Source organism: Mesoplodon densirostris, chromosome 4 (genome assembly GCF_025265405.1).
Source record: "Mesoplodon densirostris isolate mMesDen1 chromosome 4, mMesDen1 primary haplotype, whole genome shotgun sequence".
Lineage (NCBI taxonomy): Eukaryota > Metazoa > Chordata > Mammalia > Artiodactyla > Ziphiidae > Mesoplodon > Mesoplodon densirostris.
The window spans coordinates 155,181,140-155,208,192 of NC_082664.1; the positions used below are offsets into that span (position 1 = coordinate 155,181,140).

The following is a 27,053-nucleotide window of genomic DNA, read 5'->3' on the forward strand; positions in this document are numbered from 1 at the left end:
CAGAAGCACGAGACAGGGAAAGGAGCATGTTGAGTGAGGGTGTGTTGGTGGGAAAAGCACATACTGGCCTGTTGGGAGACCACCTGAGCACAGGGTAGACACCTACTGTTTACCGGGTATTTCCCTCCGGTGCTCTCCCTTTCCCAGCCAACCCCACAGCTGCTCTGCACAGTCCTGCCATCAAATCCTAGCCTGATGAACCAGCCCCTTCCAGCTTGCTCTTAACCCAAAGTTCAGCTTAAGTTTTGAGGAGATCAAGATGGCAGAGAAGGAAGATGTGCAGCTCACCTCCCCCCATGAACAAATCTAAACTACATCTACGTGTGGAACAAGTCTCACTGAAAACTAACTGGAGACTGGCAGAAAGACTCCTGTACAACTGGGGCTATAAGAAAGAGCCACATGGAATAGGGCAGGAAGAGAAGTGATCAGGTCAGGAGCTGTGCCCCACAGAGGGGACTCAGAGGAAGAGGGAGATCACAGGAGCAGAGATCTGCCCTGGGGAGTGAGCGGTTTGGCCACAGATCAGGCTCCCTGGTCCTGGGGTCTGACACAGTGAAGATGAGTGCCCTTGGCTGGTTGTAGGGCACATGGACTAACAGGAGGGCTGTGGGAAGCCTGGGCTCCATGGTGAGCAGTGTGCACGCCGGCTTGCTCCCATGCAGGGTGGAGTGAGGGCTGCTCCAGCAGCTGCTGGTTTCCCATAGCCTGAGCCAAGCGACCGCTCCAGTCCCGCTTGCTTCATGATGGGGAGAGGGCCCAGCTGTGAGACTCAGAGCAGTTCAGACCCAAAGCAGTGACTGACTGGGGTGGCGGCAACCACTAGCAGCGCTTACACAGGTGGTGAGTCAGAAGCAGCCCTGACCTCTGTCAGCAGCCAAACCCCCCAACCCCGCTGAGAGCCCACACAGGCACCTCTTGCTTCAGCACTGCTGGGGCGAAGGGACTGGTGTGGGGAGCGTGGAAAATATACACTTAAAGGGAATGGAGTCGGCTTGGACCTGACCCTCAGGGCTTCTGCTCCAGCAACTTGGGACCTGGCCCGGCCCCGACAGGGTGTTGACGCCATCGAGCAGAGGGGCAGCCCAGCTCACACCTGGCTCCAGCCCTCACCCCTCCATCTTCAGCCCCTCCTCCTAAAAGTTGAGAGCTGCCAGCACACCCTGGGGTAATACATGACTTGTGCTCACAACAGATAATGAAGCAAAAATAAACAATTTACCAGATAAAGAATTCAAAGCATTAGTAATAAGGATGCTAACTAAACTTGGGAAAGGAATAGATGAACATGGTGAGAATTTTAGTAAGAAACTAGAAAATATTTTTTTAAAAAAGAACCAGTCAGAATTGAAGAATACAATAAGTGAAATGAAAAACACACTAGAAGGAAGGAAAAGCAGATTAGGTGATAGTGAAGAACACATAAGTGATTTGGAAGATAGAATAATGGAAATCACACAAGAAGAACAGTAAAAAGAAAAGCAAATTTAAAAATGAGAGCAGTTTAAACGATCTCTGGGACAACATCAAGCACACTAACAACCACATTATGAGGTTCCAGTAGGAGAAGAGATAGAGAAGAGGATAAAAATGTATTTGATGAAATTATGGCTGAAAACTTTACAAACCTAAAGAAGGAAACAGATATCCAGGTACAGGAAGCAGAGTCCCATCCCAAACAAGATGAACTCAAAGAGACCCACACCAAGACATATCATAATTAAAATGGCAAAAGTTACAGACAGAGGATTCTAATGGCAGCAAGAGAGAAACAAAGAGTCACATTCAAGGGAACCCCCATAAGGCTATCAGCTGATTTTTCAGCAGAAATATTGCAGGCTAGAAGGGAATGGCATGATACATTTAAAGTGCTGAAAGGTAAAAACCTGCAACCTAGGATACTCTACCCAGCAAGGTTACCGTTCAGAATTGAAGAAGAGATAAAGAACTTCTCAGACAAGCAAAAACTAAAAGACTTCATCAATACTGAACCTACCCTAAAAGGAAGGTTAAAGGATCTTCTCTAAGTGGAAAAAAGGCTACAACAAGAACAATCTATAGGAAAAGAAAAATCCCACTAGTAAAGGCAGACATATAGTAAAGGCTGAGGATCAACCATTTAAGCTAGTAGAAAGATTAAAAGACAAAGTTCAGCTCAAGTTTTAAAAATTTCTCAGATGAACATTTAAGTATGGGGGGGGGTCGCTCCCTTGAAGCCAACCTCAAAGGACACTCACTATTCACTCTCATTTTAAATGTGGTCTTACTTTGGAAAGCTCCATTTGTTAAGATCCTGGCCTAAAGGAACACAGGCGCTTTCCACATGAAGCCACAGCTCCTCTTTAAAGGGGAGATGTTAATGTCAGCCTCACAGGGGTGTCCACTCAGGTTCCTGACCCCACAGACTCAGAAAGGCTGGATGGGAGGCGGAGTCAGTACCTCCACGCAGGTGTTCTATTTCAGCTCCACTACTAAATCATGCCACTAAGCAGTCAGCTTGGAGAACCTCCAGATACGACTCAGAAATCCCAGGCTGCTATCATCTCTCGAAACCTAGAAGAGGGAAAGGGAGACACTATTTATTGAATAACTTCCACACCCCACGAATTTTATCTAAATCACAGGTTGGAAAACTACAAATCCAGCCTGTGGGCTGTTTTTGGAAATAAAGTTTTACCAGCACACAGCCATACTCCCTGGTAAGCACCACAACACACAGTGCGCAGCCTGCATAGCTAGAAGTATTAACTACACGGTCCTGTCCTATGCGTCCTAAATAATCTCTTTTAATCCTTTTAACAACTGATTTTACAGGTAAGAAGTCGAGGTGCAAATAATGGTTTCTACCATCAGGCCCCCAGATCTAAGAAGAAAACCACCTCTGTCCAAGTCCAAAACTTTTCCCATGAAAGCCACACTTAAGAGTCTCAAGCCTCCATTCTGTGACCACTGGTCAGCATTCTTGCCACCTGATGTCCTGCCCAGCTCTCCGCCTGAGCCGGACACCCTCCTCAGGGACAACCTCACACCCCACTGCCTGTTTCCATGCCCCCAGCCCCTGCCCTGTCTCAGTGACATCGCAGCCTTGCGCTCTGGCCACACAGATTTCTGCACAAGTCTCATGAGGCCTCAGATAGCTGCTTACAGTTTGCTTTTGTAACATATACGAGTGGCTTATCTTCAAAGCCAGGCTGTGACACCTTCACGGGTCAGTGTCCTACAGAACCGAGTATGACCTCTCTGTTTTACAGACCAGGACTATGTATTGATGGAGTTAATCACAAATGAGCAGCAGACACCAACATACAGAATGGCTTCAAATAAGTGACTGGACAGATGCTGCATTCATAATCAGGGAAAATGCCTGGTGATTATTTAACTGTTTAGTGGCCATGTGGGGAAAGGACAGAGGGAAATCGATGATTATTCCATTATTAAAGTGTGTGAAACACCAGCCTGGCTCATGTGTTACGTAAAGGATCCAGCGTCTGCGGCAGGAGCAGGTTCCTCGGGCGTCCCAAGCATCAGGGCTAAAATGTCCTCACTGTGTTTCCTTTTCCACGCAGAAAGTCCAGTTATTTTTAACTCTGGAGCTACTTTAGCATCTGGTAGACTGACGTCCAACAGACTATGTCAAACTCACTGCAAATTTATATAAGTAGGGGGATCTTGTGTTCTGAAGCAACCAATGAGGATAATATAGTAAGACAGATAGAGAGGTAGATGAATGGAGATAGAAAAAATAAATTGAAAGGATAGATAGATGACTGATGGAAGGAAGATGGATGAAAGATGGGTAGGACAGACAGAAGCTGGCTAGCTTTACACACAACTCCATCCACCCAGAGCCCCTCCTTGGTTTCTGCCTGAGGTTGACCTACAATCAGTGCCATGGTATCACCATGGAAACACACAGTGTTTCTCTTCACTTTACATCCATTCAGGCTAAAGTTGGACGCTTTAATATCTAACTTTGGCTGCTCCTCCCCGCTGCTCCTCACTTTGGATCTGTAATGAGCACACAGTCTTCAGGATGAAACTTTGTAAACTCAATGCAGAAAGGCTATGAGAGAGAGGAACCCTACTCCACATCACATTTCTAAGCAAGACTTTATTAAAACCTATCAATCTATAAAGACTATTCCATGGTTTACAGCAGGTTCATTAGTATTCTTTCAACCTGTAAGCTAAAAGAACACTATCAAGGAAACATGTAGATCGCTTCGCCCATGCTGCGTCGACATTTTGCTCCTTGAAAAGGAGCAAACAGTTGCTGATGTTAAAGGACATGGACCACAGGATCCCTTGCTTGAGAATTTCCCGTACAAAATTCCAAAGAGTGTATTTTCCATGCTTGGATACTCAAGACACCCATCTAGCTCTCCTTTCATTTTAGGAATAAGAATGTATGACAGAAAAGTAAACACATAAATCGTTTGTAACTTCAGTGAAAAGAAAAGTGGTTTTCTGAGACACTTTCTACTTTATCAAAAATGTTATTCATATTATTATTCTTGGACAAAGAAGTTCCATAAGACCAAGAATTACAACAGTAGAAATTAAAGTTCTCATGTGTTCTGTAACAAAGGAAAGAGAGATTTACAGCCAAGTCATAAATTTGAACTGAAAATGCAAGTCAAGTAAAGCCCCCAATGTACGGTTGAATCTCACTAAGACAGAGACCCTTCTCCCCCTTCCCCGCCCCGCCCCTACCCTGGGAAGAATTCTTTTTCTTACTTATATTGTAGTCCAGAGTTTCCAGGCAAACCCTGAGTCTTAGAAAAGCGAAGGAAAAACCAGCCTAGGAAATGCAAGAAGGGAGGTGATACTGCAGCTCCTCTCTTTTTCCATCCTGGCCTCATTCTGGCAAACTTGGACCCCGCAGGAATTTGCAGAGCCCTGTGGGTGTCGGGCCAGAATAGGACAACCCGAAGAGCCAGGAATACCCCCAAGAGGGGAGTATGTGCCCCAGAGCCACCTCCACAGCTGGGTAAGCGCCGAGTAAACAGACCAGCCTAACAGGGATGGTTTCCATTCTTGGTGTCAGGAGTTTATTATTTAATGCTGGAACGAATGCTTTATATAACAAAGCAATCATTTCCATGTTTGGAATTTTATGGCTGTCAGGAACCTTCAGAACGCCTCTCTCCTAAGCCGCTGGCTTTATAAGGCTTAGGGAGCACCCTTGACGGCCTTCCCCCTCCCACACAGCTGCTGGAGGCACATTTGTCATCTCTGTGGGAACTTTTTCTTTTCTGCAGAGAGACTGTGCTGTCCTGGCAAGAACCCACCTGTCCAGGGGAGTAGAAGCAGGAGAGGAACCTCTCCTCGCCCTGAACACAAACCGTACGTCAGTTAACTTCTCTGGTCTCATCTTTCTCAGTGATAAAATATTGGTAATAACACCTATTACCTTCCACCATAGTTGAAAAGATCAAATACACAGAACGTGAAACGTCTCAGAAAGCATGAAATAGGGAAGAAAACATAGTTTAAAAACCCAACAAGTACTCATGTGGTACCTATTACACGTGCAAACTTGTGAGACACTACTAGGCTCCCAGGCGCCGCTCCTGCTCTGAGTTGGGCGCGAAGAATTCCATGCTGGGCGTGCCAGCCAGCAGTACATGCAAAGAGCAAGATGGCTCCAGGGGAGAGAGGCCGAAGGCAGCAGATGACAGAGGTATCAGAAATCCTGAGGAAACTTGAAATCCCAACCTCTTAGGCATCCACGCGCTTCTCTTTTATCCCCGCCACGGTAACCGGACCTGGGGTGCCATCAGCTCTCCCTGTGTCGACCACACAGGGGCTCGCAGCTCTGGATCTCAGTCCCCAGCGCCCGCCCGCTCCCCACCCACTGACCTACCACTAGTAGGGTGGTGAGACTGTGGGGCCTCGCCCTTGGAGCCTGGCGAAGGCTGCTCCGGGACTGCACTCAAACCCATCAGCAGCACCTTCACGTCCTTCCAGAGCCTGGGCCCACATCTCGAGATGTCACACCACTTCCCAATTATTTTGTTTTCCTTTGTTACTATCTTACTACTGGATTTATCGCTCTTTCATTTTTCTCAGGTTTATGCCATATTTCCAATGTAAAATTGAGAAATCTGAGTTCTATAAGGATATTTTAAGTAAGATAATCAGGATAAATATAAACCCTTCTCTAGGATTATAAAATCACCAATGCTTATTCAAATGCTCAGGATGATGGAAAAAAAATTCTCAGCATGATTGGGATTTGTACATTTATGGGAATAACCATAAAGTTCCTCAAAACATTCAGTTAACGGCATGACCAGAAAGAAAAATATATATTTTAAATATGCACTATGTTGAAATCTTAACTCTAGCCAGTAAGGTCCGGATGTTACCACTTAACTTTGACACTTGTCAGAGTCAGGAAGGGTGAGTGCAGGTCCACAAACACAGGGGCACCCCCAGTTCCAGCATCTTTTCATCTTCTTACAGAGTCTTCCACAGAACAGAAGTTTTCATCTTGATGAAGTCCAATTTATCCATTTTTCATTTTAGGGACTGTGCTTTTAGTTTCAATCTAAGAACTCTTTGCCTCATCCTCAGATTTGAAGACTTCTCTATTTTGCTAGATGTTTTGTAGTTCTACATTTTACACTGAGATCTATGATCCTTAAGTTAATTTTTGTATAAGGTGTGGGATTCAGGTCTAGATTTTTTTTTTTTGGCCTATGGATGTCCAATTCCTCCAACATGATTTATGGAACAGGTCATCACTCTGCCATTGAATTGGCTTTGCTCCTTGGTCAAAAATTAATTGGGCATTTTGTGTAGGTCTGAGTTCCCCACCCCATTCCACTGCACTGTGGGTCTAACCCACACTCTTGACAACTGTGGCTACACAGGAAGCCTTAGCATGGGGAAGAATGATTTCTCCTACTTTATTCTTCTTTGTCAAAGCTGTTTTGGCTATTCAAGGGCCTTTCCCTTTCCACATAAATTTTAGGAAAAGTTTGTTATGTCTACCACAAAGCTGAGATACTTGATAGGAGTTCTCTTAAATCTACAGATCAATTTAGGAAGAACTGACATCTTTACACATTGCATCATCTGATCCACGAACAAGGTATTTAACTCTGATTTCTTTCACAAGCATTTTGTGATTTTCATCATCCTGATCCTTTGATAACGCACATTTCCATATGGAACCTCTATCCTTAGGTTCCCGAAGAAAACAGTCCAACTCCAGGTCAATTCTAGAGTGTAGGTGCCGGGCTCATCCCCTTTTGACCATTTCGGACGATATCCTCTGAGCCATCAGCCAGGATGAAAGAAGAAGGGAGGGTCCAGCCCTGACCACACGTGACCTGACAGTAAGAAAAACCACAGCACAAGCAGCCATAACCCTGTGTGAGGAGAAGGCACAGACCTGGATTCGGGAAGCGGGGACTGGCTCCCAGCTGGTCACTTACCCAGCTGTAAGTCGGCTAGGAGCACAACCTCCCCAGCCCTCAGTTTTCCTATCTGTACAATGAGGAGCCAGACTCAGATCTACAAAGTCTCAAGAGCCCTGCAGTGAAAGCAGGGGTGCAGAGCAGACCCAGAGGGCTCCCCTCTTAGAGGTGAGACTACGGAGAGGCAGAGAGATGTAAGGGAGGACAGGAATGCGCACGACAGAAGGGGGCAGAGGGGAGTAGGGGTTTGGTTCTGTGGAGACTGGGCAAAGTGCAACATGACAAGCAGCTGCAGCGTGTGCGAGAGAAAACGTGCAAGAACCCAGGAGTTCAACGTGAAATACAGCAGGGGATTCACCACAGGATCCTAAGACAAGGAAACAGGGCTTATGGAAATCAGGTAATTTTAATTAAGCCTAAAAACACAGTTTAGGAGTGAAGCATGGTTTAAAATTTCTCTTTGAATGTGAAGTGGTAGGTTGGTAACTAGGGCATCCAGCCCACACTGAAGGGTGCTCGTGCTCTCCCGACATTTGGGGAGGGGCTGCTGTTCTCGCCCAGCATCCCAGGCAGACCCTCAACCCAGAGCACCAAGTCCTCCACGTACTCAGAAGCCCACTCTCCTCCTGTGCCCACCTGTGGGGTCTCACTGCCCCGACTGGGAGCCCCGCAGTCCCAGGATGCCACGTCACACCAGGTGAGCGCATCACAGGTAAACAAGGTCCAGGTTCTGTGCACTAGCTTCCTGGCTTCAGGCAACCACGTTCCCCTTTCACACTGTAAACTCCTCATCAGTAAGAACACCCTCCATCCCATTATCACTGGATAGGGCACAAAGCGAATACATCCACCACTTGGAGCCTCAAGCCGTGAGGACCACCCCGCTGGAGATTCCATGTGTAGGGGGCAGAGGAAGGGCCCCTCTCAAAAATCAGACAGCTCTTTTGTTTAGAGGCAGAACCAAGGCAAAAACTGTGTTTTTGAGCAAAAACAAGGCCCTTTTAACAAGATTTACAGAGCATTTATGTAAATTACATGTCACAGGAACTTGCATGGACCAAACGCAGGAAAACATCAACCCATCACATCAGCTGGATGAACCCCAACGAACCCCTTCTCTTGTGAGGAAATATTTAAGCACACACACACTCATATTTTCTCCACAGTTAAGTTTAAAAAATCATTTCTGGCACAATGAGCTTAAGTGCTTAAGTGGAAGTAAATGAAAAAAAACAGAAAAGCCCAACCCTGTGATTCCTTCCCCACCCCCACAAATTGTTAATAGATTTTGAATATTGGTCTGTGTGGGAAGACTTCTGTTTTTTCAAGTAAATGAATCACTGAAGAAAAATATAAAAGATGCTAAAGTGTATCTTGCAGATTTAAAAAAAATTAGCGGGCAAGGAGAAAGTACACACACTTTATCTCCTCCAGTAGTTTCTGGTTGTTCCACTGTAGCAGCTACTTTTCTTTTTACCAACTTCAGAATTAATCCTCACCGATGGTAAGGAGGAAGGGAAGAACCTTCATCTCAACTTCTAACACCCGTTTGGTGCTGCAATTAGCTGACTACTCTGTCTTCTGCCAAAAGCTTATCCTCTACAAACTTACACGTGATCCAGTAAAGATCAATCCCACGATGCACATCAGTTACATAGATCTAGACAAACCTGATTTGTGGAAGCCAGATGCTCAACATTCGTCTAAAGAGCACAATGGTAAGACCGACGCCTCACTGTGACAGTCCCCCAGGACATGGGCTACAGAATACAGGGAACATGGAGGGAGGCAGAAGTGAAATTTCTTGAGGCAACTATCATACATTGGGAGGTGGAATCTCAAAACATAACTGCCACAAAATTAGTTATTTTGGAATAGGCTGGGATAGGGAAGATACCTGTGAAGAGTTTTAAAAACACTTCAGTTTTTGCAACATTCGCTATGCAGTTGACTTATTTCCTAGCAATCTTCTCTGTGGCGACAACGATCTTGTCCCCATTACTCTTCTGGCCTGTGATCACTTCTTGCTTCACTAAGGGCAAAGAAAGGAATAAGATATCTACAAAGTGTTGTGTCCAAGAAAGCATTATTGGTCTGAACATAAGATAACCAACTGAAGGAAAGTGCTTGGAGCATTTCCCCTGAACCTCGCTGGCTGTGCGCAGGTGACTCTAGGGGAACGTGATGTCTCTGACAGCCAGCCACCTGGGCTACACAAGCCTTGCATGCTCCTCTCTCCCAGTCCCGGCCAACTCCCACTCCACCAGGACTCAGAATGGGGACAGGCTCAGCATCTGCCACAGATGAGCAATCCAGACACTGTCATCCTTGCTTCTGCTGGTCCCCAGGCAGCTTTCTTTAGTGGGGTTGTTAGGAATGCACTTTCTGTCCATCAGTGACTGTTTGACTTACATTTTATTTACCTGAAATTCAATTTCTACCCATTTCTTCTCAGCTAAGTAAAATTCTTCAAGGAGGAAATCTGCTCACCTTCCCCTGTATCTTCCCTTGAGTATATAATCTTCCATCAGCATACACAGCACCTCAGTGCCAACTCACACTCTACCCCAGGGACAGCCGAAGCCCAAAAAAACTTCCACTGTGCCACTGAGTTAAGGAACCTATGAGAGTATGTTGAATCCTACTGGCTAATAATTAATAAAAAATTTCAAAACTCTGTAAATGCTTACATGTAAGTTTCTCTGTACTGTATGATTTATTTGCAAACTGACATTTCTTACCAATGTTACTCTAGTTTACAAAGAACTGTTGACCATATGAAGAATGACTTCCTGTTTTTGTGGAAGGAACCAATTCTGAAAAACTCAGTCTAAATAATTTTCTCCCCTAAGCAGGCAGACCCTCCTCAACATTCTTGATTACTGTGAATGGACTGAGAATAGCTTGTTCAGTGGGAACGACACCACCTGATCCCCTCGACGGCAAGACTGGTGGACGTGCACCTGCAGACTGGTTGCCAGCAGTGGCCCCAGGAACCAAGATGGCCACATCTATCATCTGTGTCCCTTTTTGAACTGTTGGGCTTTTCCAAAGGACACCTGGGACTTCTAGTCGTCATTCATCAAACTGTTCATGTTACCCTACAGAATCGACACACTAATCCCTGAAACTTCATAATGACCCAAGTGCTAGCTTAGGGACCCAAGACCACCATGGTTGGAGTGGGGTGGATGGACCCCAACTCTAAGCTGGTCAGCTCCTGCTCAGAAAGGTTCCTGGGCCACCACAGAGAGTAAGTTTAGACCCAGAAAATAAAACTGGCGACCCCCTCAGCAAGCACAGACCACCTATAAACGTTTACAGGGATTTGGGCCAGGTCAGGTCCTCTGCGCAAATCCACACACTCGGAGCACCCTGGTAGACGTACTCACTTCCCTCAAAAACCACCCCCTGCCCCGGGTCACCCAGCGGTCAGGGTCAGAGGTAGGCTCACACCCTGCTCCCTGCAGCTGTCCTGCCTTTCCCACCAGCAGGGCCCCGAGCAGCTTCAGGAAGCCCAAGATGCTGGCCAGGAGACCGCCTGTCACAGGCACGATGATGTAAGCCTAGTTTTCCTCTTTGAAATGAGGGGCCACCACAGCCCTCTGTTTCTTCTCTCAGGCGGGATAGAACACTGCATCAAAGGGGCACTCTGACCTTCTGGAAATCCAGGATCTGAAGAGCACACTGCTACTGTCCAAGACTGAATCACCTCTGAAATGGCTACAAAATACACTTTCACTTGGCCCTTATTAAATAAACTTCATACTCATTCCTACTCAAAATTCCCAAACACCATGGAAGTGACCCTGACTTTTATTTTCCCATTCATTCATCCAAGAGATCCTACTATGTGCCAGAAACAGACACAACCTCTATGACTAAACAACTGCTGAATGAAAGATTAAATAACAGTTACATTCTCACTTTTAAACCATGTTTAACAATGTACATAAAGTGGTGCCTAAATTAATGAGTCCAGTGACTTTCTTAAACAAATTGCCCCATCTGGGCAAGTAATGGGAATAAAATGGAGACAAAGATTTTATTAGAAAGATAAAAATGACTGAATATTATCTCCCTCTTATAGTTTTGCAAGATGCAGAATATTCTAGGATTTTTATACCATTTTATCTTCAAATTGTACATATATAAATATATATAACATATAAATATTATATAATTATATGTATAAATATATATTTTTAAAAATATTTATACATATAAACTTAAAAATCCTGGTTTCTAAAATAATGGCTCTGTCCTGAAAAGGCCTGCAGTTAAAGGATTTGGGGGGTTGGGGGGCAGGAGGGCAAAAAACATACTAGAAGACATGTAGTAGGCTAGTTATTTTGAGTAAGTTTGTATAATAGTTACTTCTTTTTGTGAGACCAATGAGCTACAGGAATTCCCCCAGCAAACACTCTGAGGCTTCCTGTGCACAAAATCACTTTCAAAGTCAAAACTACCCTGAACTACTGGGAATAAAACATCTGGACAATCTTGGCATATAATGTGTGTGATAAAGTTTAGATGAGTCCACTAACTAATATTAAATAATAATAACCATGACAGTACAAACTTCTAACTTATGGAAACATTATGCTTTCTAAACATTTTGCCCAACTTTGATCACGTGGCAATTATTAATAATACATCTATTCAAAAGGTAAATAATGAAGCATAATGTATACAATCCTCTACCCACTGATGTGTCATTAGAAGTGGAAGGCACTGTAAACAAAGATCTCTGCTTTATTTTTGGAACCCATAATCTCTGCTGGATTTTCAAGTACGTGTGTATTTAGAGGTAATCTTTACAAAGTATGCATATTCCAAAATATGCTCCATACAATCACAGGATGAGGAAAAAAACCCTCTTCCATTTGAAATAAGAAAAGATAATGAGTAGTCAAAGCTTAAATCAATATGCAAAGACAATGTGAAAATGTGCTCATGTTGCAAACTAGCTTGGATAGCAAAGCAATTCAGACAAGCCAAGGACCAGGGTAGAAAAGCACAGGTGAAAGTGAAATGACACTTAACTCAGTGTGCAAGCCGAGTGTTAAGGATGAACAACAGTGTTCACTCATCTGCAGTAACTCTTCCATGCCTACACTGTTCGGAGTCCTTGGCACTTAAACTCAAATTTCCACCCACTTTGAGACTGTTGTCTGTCCTGCCTACCTGGTAAGGAGCAGGAACATTCCTGACCATTATTCCTGGGCTTCCCATAGGCCCTGCAGTCAGGGTACAGTCAGCCACTTAACACATCCACTGAAGTGTTGGACACATCAGGGTAACCCAGAGACTGCTTTTTTACCCCAGTGCTTTCTCACCAACTGCCCTTAATGGGTCCTTTTACATTTTCTGTTCGTAAATGTTTACCTTCCTAAGGCATGTGGTACTGAAAATTTTAAAATGCAGCCCACAAATATATGTGGTTTTGGTTTGTTTCTGTTTTTGTTTTTGTCCTAGAGGCGTATTATTAAGGTAAACCAAATTCACAAAGATTATAAGGGTTTCCTGAAAACTGACTTCTAATTTTGAGGGAAAAAATGGCTCTCTACTATTAATACTGATATAGAAGAGTGTTGATGTCTTCTTTGTTTAAGGAAAGGGAGAAAAACACTGAGTATTTATACATACATGAGCACACATATCTGCAGTTGTATCCAAACAACTTAAGATATGTGTTCTTACAAATGTAGGTCGAAACTAGTAAACAAGGTGTATGTCAAAAGCACGTGACTTTTAAGAGTCCTACACTTTCTAAATACATGTACCCAATATTGGGTATTTTCCTTCAGGGGCACTATACCTAAATTAACATTGCATTTTTAGTCACTGGTTTTAGAATCTGTGATTAGTTTCAGGCAAAAGAAATGTATTTAACTTATACTACTGAATTAACGACTTCTAGAAAAAAAGGCACCGAATTAATAATGGCTTCTAGGAAAAAAAGGTTAAACTTTGCAAGCTAAATTTGCTGGACCTCACATAAACTAAATGGTTTGTTTTTTAAAGTTATTTCTGTTGTGTGTTTGTGTATGTTTCCCTTGAGAATGGAAATCTCCACTTAATTTTACTCAAAAGCAACAGACACCTGTGCAGGGTTTGAACCAAAGGTTACTCTTCATTGTGGCCCGTAATCCTCACCCTTCACTGTGCCTGACACACCCTCCAAGTGGAAGTCATTAACTATAACCAAGAGGGAATGAGCAGAAAGATGACACCATCCCCAGTGTTCAGCATTCATGCAAGTATTTACACTAGTAAAATATTCACCACAGGAAAACAAACAAAACCCACCCACGTTCACTCATGGTGGCTGGCAGATTCGTTTTCATGACAGTCTTAAGCATTTCATTAAGTAAAAGGATCCAACTGGAACCTTCAAGAAAAACAAACTTTTATGCAAAGAGACAGGCATTTGCAAACACTAATGGTGAAGACACGACTTCACACCCCGGCTACCCATTGTGGAGGCTACAGGATGCAGACGATCCTTGCTCATACAGTTGAGTGTATGAAAAGCTTCCAAGCTCAACGATGTAGACTCCGATGCCAGCTGAACCTAAACCATGAATTTCCAATCAGAAAACAGGAAAATGAACCAGCTCCCAGTGACACCTCCTCTTGTCCACATCTGGGCAGGAACAGCATGAATGTCAGCCACATCAGAGTGAGAAAAGGTCCCGCTTATCTCACTGGCTCTGAGGGATGTCTATTCGATCCCACCATGGACACCTGCTCACAATGACGAACTACACCGTTTCCTTACGCGTTATTCTACTCAGACATTCCGACCAGGAGGGAGTGTCCCCTTCACCACTGCTGCGCACGAAATATGAGTTTCTATTGATGTGCTTGGAGTGTGTAAGCAGCAGACCTGCAGCTCAGTTCAGGAAGCCGAGCTGGTCAAGTGTTTCCCACTTGCTGGCACCCAACGGTTGTGAGAGCATCAGCTCTGTTCTTAGCATCTTTCCATCTCTGTCCACTGAATCTTCACAGCCTGCCTCCGGGGCAGCTGTTGCCAAGAGAGTTCTCAAGCCGGGAGGGCTGAGCTCACACCACCCGGAGCAGCTATCCCAGTCCTTCCAGACCATGGCTTCTTCCAGGGATAGGCCCCAGGGATTAGTCTAGAGGTGTCTGCTTCCCCCTCATTCTTAAGGGTCCCAGACTCCAACTCTCATGGGCACTGCTGCTGCTTTCTCGCCAGCATTTTCTTTTCTTGTCTGCGTTGCTCCCAACCATGCACATTCCAGGCCCTGGTGGCCCAGTGGCTCCCACTCCAGCAGCCTGTGTGTGGTTAGGACTCCCACATACCAAATGCCAACGCTCATGTATATTATCATCTCTTCCCCTGGATCTGATAATCAGGAGTCTGAGTATTGGAATTAGGAGACTATGCTTGCTTAGTATTGTGGAAGTGAAAGATAAGATTCTAAGTGCCTACAACGACCTCATTTCTGTACCTACGCAAACATAGTGGTGGCAAAAGGCAAAAGGGGTTTTTATCATCTTCTTTCTATACAAAATGAATGCAATTTAATTTCTTCATGTCCACATTTTCAACATTTCTCACCTGGCAAGCATGCAAATACTAATTTCCAAAGAAATAAGCTGTTCTATAATTTTAACATTCAGCATTATCACTATTAAGCAAGAATTATCCCAAAAGAGACAAGATAATCTTGTTCTCACATTCACAAATTGATAGTTACATAGTTCAATAACAATTTAATGGAAAGGAAACATTTCATTTTAGGTTTCTGATCCAAAAATAAATGAACAGAATTCTGGCAAAGAGATAAACATTAATTATGTAACTATGCAAAATGCCTCAGGAACAGTTAACAAATAATGTAATAAAATTAGTTATTTAAAATGTTATAAATGCAGCTCAGTTTTACTAGTAATTTGTCCATAGTTAAAAGTGTCACAAAAACCTTTTAAAATTTTGATACTGAAAGAATAACTCTTCCAGCTTGCATTTTGTATCCATTCATGGTTAACACTTCGAGTAATGTTTAGCTGATATTTTTAACATATGCATAGTTATTACTCAGTTGAAGTATATCCCTTTCTACTTCAAGACTGATTTTTATACTTATGCTGATTTTTAGTAAGTGAAGGCAGCTTTAAATGATGTCAGGATATCTAAAAATAAGAATTTAGCCCTCAAAAAAGCTGTAAGCACCCCTGCGGGGATCGCACAGCAATCGTTTCTCATCTGATTTCAGTATATACATAAAGCTTCACACCCTTCTTTACACAAGATGGTAAACATTCACCATCAACACAAGAAGTTCCTGGATCTGCTAATGGTGGACTAAGACAAAACTAATGGCCCCACAGTAGGGTTCAGCTGTAAAAGCTACGACATTAAGAACGTGTTTATGCTCAAAACTAGATTTCTTTGATTTGGGTTGGGGGATACATTGTAGGGAATTCCTCACCCAGTGGAATAGCTTGTACTCATAAGATCCACAGGAAACTGAGTGTTTATCCTAAATGCTGGTGGAGCTTCCCACCCACCCCACGCCCTACTCCCCACTGTTATGGAACAACAGTGTGAGAAGGTACGTGAGGGTGACGGTGCGAGGGGGGGTGTTCCCCAGCCCCACTGGTGATGTCAGGATTCGACCACAATCATAGGAGGGGTTAGAGAAAGTCTTCCAAGTTTAATAACCTTCCTGTAGACCCTCTTTCTTTGGAAATCAGTGAATACACGTTATTTTGCCCATTTTAGTGACAACCACACATGGAGGAATTTTTAAACATCGGACTATTTCCTGTGTGTGAAAGTGCCAGCTGAATCACTGAGTAGCTGTCCCTTGTCCCTACTTAGAATCGGCACACATTACTAACCATGCTTCAGCTCAAAGTCCTTCCTCTTCAAGGAGCACAGAGTACCAGGTGGCGAGCAGGCTGTCACTCTCACCCCACACCTGTAGATTGGGAAAAGCCAACCCAAGAAATAGGACGCGAATTCTTGGTCACTCTGCTTGTCACATCCTGCCAGATACATCAGCACACCCTGGCTTTCCAGTTAAACAGCAACACAAGCTTATCGATGTACCTGTTCTTTAAAAATCAGAAGCAAATTCAGATTTGAAGTTAATATGAATGATACTATACTAACTCAGTATCTCAAGATAAGAGAAACAGAAGCAGCAGAAGCGATAGACACACCAGAGAAGGGCAGTTCCTCCAAGAGGCAGCAACTATGGTTTTAGGGGTTTTCTTGGCAACTTATACAAAAAAAGGAATCCTGGGCCACTGACTACTTGCTGTCGATGGGAAGTACATCCACTGGTGTATGGAAACAACCTTTCCTGGAATGACCACCAGCAGCGAGCACCATGGGTCCTTGAGTAAGCAGGTGTACATGTCGTCACCCTATGCATAATACAGAACCACACTTAACCCCCACATTTCAGAAGTCTGAGGATGACATGGAGTCAGCCTAGACTCACACAGGACCCCCTGAGGGTACTGCAGGGTGATGTGGCATCAAGCCTTTCCTGACAAAGCTTGCTTTGCAGGTGATATGCACTAAGCCCAGAATCCTTCATCCATCCCGCTCTGCCTGGTGCCCACGCAGGGACACAAGGCTCAACAGGCACCCAACTCCCAGGTCCAAGGCCATCACCAACCTGAAAGAGCTGTCTAGACTCTTTCCAGAGATGGCTGTTGGATATAACAACTCACCCGCGCCAGAGCTTTCTCCTCACCTTGTGGGTTTTAAGAAAGGAATGCAGAAATTCAGGTCCGATGGGACGAACACCTGTGGATGCCGGACTCCATGGAAACATTCTAATGCTGGACTCCGCCGCCCCACCCAGTCCACACAGCCTCCACGCTGCAGCTTGGTGCTAAAGCCCCTTCCCACCACCATCCCTACGGCTCTTTATTCCACGCACAAGTCCCCACCTTGCCAAGCCTATTCTCTTTCCCTGGAACACCTCCCCCTCCCTCTCTGAGTACCTACTGTATTCATCAAATCTAATCCAAGGCAAATTACATTACCTACCACCAAGGTAAAAATACGCTAATTAAACTAGGTTGCTCCCTCGACTGTAAAGTGCATCCCCATTTCAGAGACGGTAAATGAAAAACAAACAAAAGGAAGAGGGGTTGAGAGGAGTCACAGGATCTGTGGAGTTTTTCTCTCCTGAAGCTTCCTCCCACCACATGAACCTGCCCACACTTGTCACACCTGGCCTGAGAGCTCCCTGAGGACAGGGCACTGGCACCTGCTCTCACCACAGCGCCCAAGGACTTGCACAATACGAGTTTCTTGTTGGTGATGATGACAAAAGGAATTCCTCATTATACTCAGATCACGAGAGGAAAAAAACAAGCAGACAAAGCAAACTGTGAATGACTTCTAATGAATTTTTGAAAGATTAGACTGAACACCGTTCATCATTTTCCATCAGAGTTGGAACAAGATCAATACTCCAAGCAAACGTGTCAGTAGCAGAGAGATGGCCCCTTTCTTTTACAAACACGCCTATGTTACACTGAATTTAACTCAAGGCACCCCTATTTGTGCTGCTATAAAATGTCATTTGTTGATATCAGCAGCAAGCCAGAGGGTCAGGCAACACTTAGGTGCCATCTAAGAGTCAGAGGAAATCTGGGAGCCTCTTCAGTGCAATTCTACTGGAAAGAAATATATTATGTCAGTGAAATCCTACACCTATTCTTCCACTTCCATGTGAAGTTCACACTTCAAACAACACAGAGAGACTGCCAGAGCTTCACTGAGCATGGCTGGCCAGGTGGGTGGGGTTTGAGGGAATTTTACCGATAAAGGAAACATTAATATCCACCTTCCCCTCTAACTTGGGAGAAGCACCGACTCCAGAATCAGGCTCCCCCTCGGAACCATGTGTGGTCTTATAATGGGCTGCAGCACTGGGACAGGCTTGGGGCCCTAACTGAGCAGGAAATGATGGTTCGCCCATCAGCTCCAGCTCCGAGTGCCCAAGAACGCTGCCCAGCTGAGTCGTGGAGAAGTGACTAAGGAACTAACACTATTCTATCCAGGCAGCACTTTCCCTTTGACACTAAAGCCAGTGCAGACTCGTAGCAGCACGGCCCCCTGCTCCTAGATGAGCGTGCAGGTCTGCAGCACTGATTTCATGGCACTTCCTCTGTCCACAAGAGGCTCTGTCCCCTCGAGAACTGAGTTTGGTGAAAACGAAACCTAAATGTCCAGTAAGTTGGGAATGTACCAATGGGGCAACTGTTACTGCCTCATGGGACAGGGGAGGCAGGAGAGGCCCCCAGAGCTGGCGTGACTTAAGTTCCTGCACGGTGCAATAACAGGTCTCTTCCCCTCGGACAACAATCCCAGCAGCCCATTCCTCATCTCCTCTGACTCTCCAAGAAAACAGTTTTATTGTTAGGAGGCAGTGAGAAGGACTGTTTTACATTAACCCACTCCAAGCATGTCTAAAGACCACTTCACTATTTAACCCACTTCAACAGTATGGGAATTCCTACGTCAGATCTGCAAGCCTGGGTTCTGCATATGGAACTCGCATGAACTTTTCAAGCTGCCCATCCAGTACCCACTTCCATCTGTTTGCTGACAACAGGCTGATTTTTCTTTGATATCCATCCTCCCCCTGCAGCCCCTGCCATGGTGGTTGGCTCAGGTAGCCCAAGCCTGAGCTAACCAGCGCCTGACGTTCTCCTGGCCATAGGGTCTGGGCCGGTCCTCAGGCTGGCACTCAGCCTCCCCACCGCTGCCCCTGGGTTCTGAGGGGGCCCACAGAGGATGATGTTCCAGGACTGCTATTGTGCGGTGGCCACAGGGAGCACACTGTGGATAAGGCCGTGCATGGGAGGCCAACTGGAGCAAGAGTCCAGGCTGGACCGAAGCCAATAAATAGGCAAAGCATAAGCCTGTCCCACTTCTGAACTTTCCAGGCTCACAAACCCACTCACTCAGTCACCGATTCGTCCAGTGGGGCCTCCATTCCTGCAGGAAGACGTGACAGACAGATAAGCCGCTCTGACCAAATTCCCACCACAGGTCCCAGAGGAGGTGCTATTTAGGTAGGACGGTGGCACAGCCTCTCTCAGGGCCCAATCCGTCACCTTCATCATCAAAACTGGGCTGAAATCTAACCCTCCCACCAACATGACTCTTGAGTTGAGTACAGGGAGGACAGACACGGTCTCTTACTGTCTGTAACACTCCTTCCCCGCGTGCATCCAGTTACAAATGCACCATGTGGTTAGAAGTCATGCTCCTGCTTCTGACGCTGCAGAGGGAAGGGGTCGATGCTGACACCAGGGAAACCGACATACAGATGTGCAAATGCTGAGGGTGACAAGGTACTTTAAACAGCTGCTTCTTCCACAAAAACCTTGATCTAGTCTTGGCGATAACAGAGAAAACATGAAGCTTAACTCAGAGAAAAACGATGTTTTTCCCCACAATGCAAGCTCATGAATAACCAAGGACATGCTCACTGCTTCCTGGTACAGTTCACTTTACTTACACCTGAAAAATATCTGAATTAATGAATAGTACTAAAACAAAAACGTCATGCAACAAAATTTAGAAGGCTGTGTCAAATTTCAGTAGATCCAAAGATTTTGAAACAAGATTGCTAATTAGTAAGCTAAGATAGTGGACAGTTTTTATATAGATCAGGGAGCATCACTAACTGGGGTGATGCTGGAAATTCCACTGTGAAATTTAAAACATGGACATACTGAAAAAATTATCTGAAGTAAAAGTGAAACATCAAATGTAATTTTTAAGTAATGGTAATACAGAGCTTAAACCAGCCATAATGTGCATTATATATTTTAAAGACGTGTATGTATATGCAGAGACTTATTAGAGATTAATTTAGGATGCGGAAGAAAAAAGAAAGTCAGAAATGAATTTTAAATGACTTCGGCATTACACAAAAAAAGTATTTCCATATCCACAACGGCTTTCTGAGTAAGAATGCTTACATAAAGATGCATATCTCAACTATAAACAATTTGGGTATCGATGGGAAGAGACGGTGTCTCTCTCCGGGAAATACATGAATTCTTTCAACCTAACTGGACTATGAGGCCCATGGGCCTTCCTGATGTCCATCACATCATTTTCTCTGCTCTCCACCACTTGGCCCTGCACATTTCCTGGCACCCTCCCTCTATGCTCAAAGCCTGGGGCTATCAACACCCCAAAACTCTGTTATCTTTCTGTTCTGCTGCCATCAACTATTAGTCACAGAACTTTCACTTCTGCACAAATAAGTAGAAAACTGGAAAATTACAAAACGTTTAGCTTTTTAAAATGTTGCCTTTTCAGATAATATAGATGATCTGAAAACATAACAGATCTTAAGCACTGACTGTACTTCCAAGGTTTGTTAATATACTGCCTACATCTGTGTATTAAAGTGAGTGCTCACTTCGGCAGCACATATACTAAAATTGGAACGATACAGAGAAGATTAGCATGGCCCCTCAAGGATGACACTCAAATTTGTGAAACGGTCCATATTTTTAAAGACAAATACCATATAATATCACTTATATGTGGAATCTAAATATGGCACAATGAACCTATGTACAAAACAGAAACAGACTCACAGACAGAGAACAGACTTCTGGTTGCTAAGGGTGAGGGGGGAGAGGGATGGACTGGGAGTTTGAGGTTGGTAGATGCAAACTATTACATTTAGAATGAATAAACAACAAGGTCCTACTGTATAGCACAGGAACCTATCTTCAGCATCCTGTGATAAGCCGTAATGGAAAAGAATATAAAAAAAGAATGTGTATAACTGAGTCACTTTGCTGTACAGCAGAGACTGGCACAGCATTGTAAATCAACTATACATCAATAAAATAAATAAATAAAATTAATAACAAATAAAGTGTGTTGTCTGATATGTCATTTAATCAATAAATATCCATAGGGCATAAACTGTTGGCTACATTTAGTTGTGATAACATTTTAAGTGAAAAGCTTTAAATTCAGTGAATTTAGATATGCCTCAAAATTTAATCCGACACCTGTTAATTGAGGATGCTACACCTGAATATTACAAAATCAAGAAAAGTGTTTAAATCGTGGAGCTCTAAATATTTCCACACATGCACTGTGATACACTAGTACATAAACGCTCGAACTTTAGCATTTTCACAAATTTTTGAGCCCAAATTCCTTGGTTTTCACAACTACAGGTGAATAAACATCTACGTAAGTGTAAAGTTAAAGCACTGGCTCTTTAAAACCACTGAGTCTGACTCCAGGCAGCGCAAAATGAGGTCTACTTACCTACAGACAAACCTAATTAGTGTACCAGTGGTGACACTGCACTCATGAGTCCCACAGTCTCACATTTAAGCAAAGATGCTGAACATGAGGATTCTTTATTGTGATTCTGCTTTCGGGGGAAGACTGTACATTACAGCCTTTGGTTTCTGACTCTCTATGTCAAAGACAGATCTATGAAGCAGCTGTGCTGCTTTTGGTGCCACAGGATGGATCAGCTCATTAAACTAAAGAAAAACAGGTTAAAAACATAACCCTGCAAACCCTGAGCAAAACCATCCCAGGTCTAATTCCATCTGTGCCACTCTGGCTGCATTCCTGGTCACAATGCTGGAGTCACTACCTGTAAGATGAGAAGTCAGAGCAAGGTGATCTCTGCATCCTGCCAGTTCTGGAATTAATCACTGATTCTGTGATTAACTTCTCAGTGAATCAGCTAATGTCACAGTTACATTTTGAGTAATTTGGCAATATGTATATTAACAGGGAAATCCTGGACACACAACACCACAGGCCACCTCCCTCACACAGCCTTTACTATTATCTTTTTTTCTTTTAAATTAGCTTTATTTTTAGAGAGTTCTAGGTTCACAGGAAAATCGAGAGGAAGGTACAGAGATTCCCCATGTATCCCCTGCCCCCATACATGCAGAGCCTGCCCCACCTTCAACATCCTCCACTATCAAGATCCCCCACCAGATGGGACATTTGTTAGAACTGGTGAACTTACAGGGACACATCATCATCACCCAGAGTCCAGTTGACATTAGGGTTCACTCTTGGTCTTGGACATTCTGTGCATTTAGGGTTCCTCCATGTCTCTTCATGGCTTGATAGCTCTTTTTTTAGCTGAATAATATTCTACTGTCTGGATGGACCACAGTTTATTCACCTACTGAAGGACAAAACTTCCGAGTTTTGACAGTTATGAATAAAGCTGCTGTGAGCATCCGTGTGCAAGGTTTTTTTGTGGACATAAGTTTTCAACTCCTTTGGGTAAACACTAAGGAACGTGGTTGCTGATCACATGGTAAGAGTACGTTTAGTTTTGTAAGAAACCACCAAACTGTCTTCCAAACTGGCTGTACCATTTTGCATTCCTACCAGCAGTGACTGAGAGTTCTGGTTGCTCCACACCCTTACCAGCATTTGGTGTTGTCAGTGTTCCAGATTTTGGCCATGCTAATAGGTGTGTAGTGATATCTCATTGATTTAATTTGCATTTTCCTGATGACACACAATGTGGAGCAACTTTTCATAAGCATATTTGCCATCTGTATCTTCTTTGGTGAGATGTCTTTTCAGATCTCCTGTCCATTTTTTATTTGGATTGTTTATTTTCTTATTGAGTCTAAAGAGTTCATTGTGTATTTTGGATAACAGTCCTTTGTCAGACGTCTTTTGCAAATATTCTCTCCCATCTGTAGTTTGCCTTCTCCTTCCCTTGATGCTATGTTTTTAATTACACAGAATATGGACTTCCCAGTTCACCTCAATTTTCACCACTTCCTACTCTTGTTGACCTCCCTCCCTCCCCAGGCCTCTTCTGACCTTGCTTCTCTAGTTTTCTTGATTTTCAACATGTAACAACGTTCTACTGAAGGGAACAAAAGGCAGAAGAGCTTGCAGCCTTGGGGCAGGAGGCACACATCACACTGGGAAACCCCTCAAATCACACGCCCAAAGCCTGAGCAAGGAGCAGGAGCCCATGTCCCAGGCTGGGAGCTCCCTGCTGTACCAGCCAAGCAAGTAACCTGAAACTCAAAACCCCACCAAATGGGGCAAACAACTTTCACTGCCAAAGGCTTTCAATGAAGAAACTAAAGGGCGGACTTCCCTGTTTGCACAGTGGTTAAGAATCCGCCTGCCAATGCAGGGGACATGGGTTCGAGCCCTGGTCCGGGAAGATCCCACACGCCGCGGAGCAACTAAGCCCATGAGCCACAACTCCTGAGCCTGTGCTCCAGAGCCCACGAGCCACAACTCCTGAAGCCCATGTGCCTAGAGCCCGTGCTCTGCAACAAGAGAAGCCACCACAGTGAGAAGCCCGCGCACTGCAATGAAGAGTAGCCCCCGCTCACTGCAACTAGAGAAAGCCCGTGCCCAGCAACAAAGACCCAATGCAGCCATAAATAAATAAATAAATAAAATGTTTAAAAAAAAAGAAACTAAAAGGCAATGCCTTGAATAAGAAAACAGTAATTGCTTCGAATTGTTTGCATGGTTGCAGTGTTTTTTTTTTTGTACCTTATGTAAGGAACCTGAGAGCACACACCACGACTTCTGAGTCTGGAACTAAAAATTCAAGCTCAGGGGAGCCTAACAATTTCAGGAATCTGAGGAGTAGGGCCAACGGGATCCCGCAGGAGCTGAGGAAAAGCAATGACCATGTGGTCAGTGTCAGTCAGCTAGGGTGTGGCCTGGGGCTTGCCACGTCTCCTCTCCTCTGCTCTCCTGGGTCTCACCCAGCAGTGCAACGCCCCTACCCCCTGCCCCAGGACTTAACTTCCATGCTGAGACTCCTGAAGGAGGAGCCTTTACTACCCCAGGGAGGCTGGAGCGCAGATCCTCCTGGGACCCATTTGGTGCTACACTGAGCAACCAAATGTTTCCAGAAGTGGCTGTAGACAAACTTCAGTTTCCAAAAACTGAAATGTGCTGTGTAAAACCAAGAATGTGGAAGGAGACAATTCAAGACAGTCCCTGATCAAATTTTAAAGAATAGTTGAAAAGTCAAGTATGAGGAGATAGGAAAATCTTTTAATTACCCTCATGGTCATAACTAAAATCACTGTAATAGACATATCTCTAATCAGAAATATAAATTTTTAAAAATGTATAACATAGGAAATAAACCATAAACAAGCTTTCAAATCTGACAGTCACACTAATCTCACTGACAAAAGAGGTCTCTGAAGCAGATTATTAATTATCCTCCAATTGTATATGGAGATTAAAATTAAGTCCTAGCAAACAAGGTTCTCTGAAGTGCCAGCATTTATTTTTAAAATAAAGGACACATTGTCACTCTGAGTTTCTATTTTAAATGATCACTTTTACTTAGAAACTGTACAACTTGCTAACCTGACATCCAACATTACTAGAAGCTAATTAATTCAAGCACTAGTGTGTTTATTTATTTTAATGGAAACACTGATTAGGAAAAAACTGCTTTAGGGAACTTCAACGTTTTAAAGCATAGTATTGTCTATTTCCCTCTACTCAGGAGTAAGGAGGGTTGTGTACAGATGTGTTCAAAGCAATCTGGATGGTGTACACATAGAGCTTAAGACAGTTGCACTTCCAAAGTCAGAAAGTCAAGGGTGAATCCAGGATATTGTGAATAAGGTCACTCTGCACTAATGTATATTGAAGATATTTCATTTATCTGTAATTTGAATGGAATATCCTCATGAAAGACAACCACGTCTAAAATACACAAAAGCATTCTTAATGAGCCACGGTCTTTAAAACCAGAGTAATATTTCAGTGACAAGTCATTTCATATCAAATTTAAAACACCCATTTGAACAAGTTTTGTCATATTTTCATATTACATTTCAGAATTTCTAAAGCTCCTAAAGCCTCAAATTGAAATAGAGTCTGACTTCGACAATCTCCACAACACAAACGTGTATCAAAAGTGATTGAAAATGCACTTTCTGATGGAAATCTTTACAAAAGGAGACAAAATACCTTGGGGAATACAAAGGCTGATTCAACCTACAACAGAATGAACACAAGTGCATTCTGGTGGACTACAGTTGAGCTACTAATCACTGAACAAACAGGAAGAAGAATACAAACAGGGAGAAGTCTTTCCAAATAAAGATGAGCTGACAGAAGGAGACTGACCATTGTGAAGGGGACTGTGGCTGCTTATGAGCCTTCAGAAGCGTCTTCACCTGTAAATGAGAATGGACACCTATCCTGCCTACCTACGAGCGGTAAATTACAGCAGGATAGACAGTGAAAATGCTTTGTAAGTAAAAAAAAAAAAAAAAAAGAAGAAGGAACATTTAGCACCTACTACAAGCTGAGCTGTTTACATATTTAATCCTCACAACTACCTGATGTCAGGCATTTAGATGAGGGATCCAGGCTCACGGTTGACATGACTTGTCTGGATGAACCCACACCCTGACCCGTCAGGGCTGGGTCCAGGAATGTGCATTCCCAAGAAGCTGCGGGTGAGCTGCTGCCAGGGCACAGCTGCACTCACGTCACCTGCTGTGGCCAGGGGGAGAACACCCCTGCTCCACACCCTCGTTTCTGAGGCCTGGGCTCTGATTCTCCTCACCTGCTACCACCAACTGTCTTCACTGAACTTACAAACAGAAGGAAAGGAGAAGGGCAGAGAGCAGACTGAAGAGCGTACAAAAGTCTGCAAGAGAAAGACTTCACCTGAACTAGAATCAAATGGGGTTTGAGTCATCGAGTACAGAGAAAACACACGAGAACACACTGTGCACCAGTCTTCTTTTAGGAAAGGAGGTGAACCAGCAGCCCCGAGCCGTCGCATCAACCCTAAGCAGTCTCGTTTCTACTTGGAAAGCAGGTTGCAGGGATGGAGGCACCGTGCAACTGTTTTTATGCTACATACGTAATCCCGGTGTTTATACTTACACCGCCATGAAGTGACTGTGTTTCCTTCCTTCAACTGTGCCTGCGCGCAATGCCCAGGACCAACACGTGACAGCTGGAGTCTAATATCTGTACTCATCCATCATAGTCCCACCCTACCCACTAAAAAATTAAAAAGCCATGGGGTTTAATTCAAAATCAATTTTAATAAAATTAGGTTTACAACACTTTTAGAGATGAAAATATCTGTAGTTACGGCATAAAGACAGAGAGTAGAAATCCTGGTTTTCAGGGGTCAGAGGGAAGGAGGAATGGGGAGTTAGTGTTTAATGGACAGAGTTTCAGTTTTACAAGACGAAATGAGTTAAGGGGATGGATGGTAGTGTTAGTTGCACAACAATGTGAATGTTTTTAATACCAATGAACTCGACGCTTAAAAGTCGTTAAGACAGTAAATTTTAGATTATATATGTTTCACCACAATAAAAAGGGGGGGATCCATTGTTCACATTAATTTTCTTTCACACACAATCCATTGTGGATTATATTGGGGGTTCAGGTGACACTCAGCTTTTTGCTGGGGATACACACTGTGCATTTACTGCACACCATCTGACCTGGGAGGTGGGTACTGGTAACGCGTCACGGGGCCCCCTGCGGGGTGCAGGCTAGCTCTCTGCCAGTCCCCGTTCCACGTACCCAGCTTACACCCAGCCTCAGCCCTCTAGAGT

At 44.0% G+C, this 27,053-nt stretch overlaps 1 protein-coding gene and 1 non-coding gene across 5 annotated transcripts in view; one reads left to right on the top strand and one right to left on the bottom strand.

Moving 5' to 3' along the window:
- The window catches only part of DIP2C (disco interacting protein 2 homolog C), a 368,942-nt gene that overhangs the window by 196,542 nt on the left and 145,347 nt on the right, over nucleotides 1–27,053 (bottom strand). The gene's annotated exons all lie outside the window — the stretch shown is intronic.
- LOC132490085 (U6 spliceosomal RNA) lies at nucleotides 20,862–20,965 on the top strand. Its single transcript, XR_009532446.1, has one exon. It is a non-coding gene; the product is annotated as a U6 spliceosomal RNA (small nuclear RNA).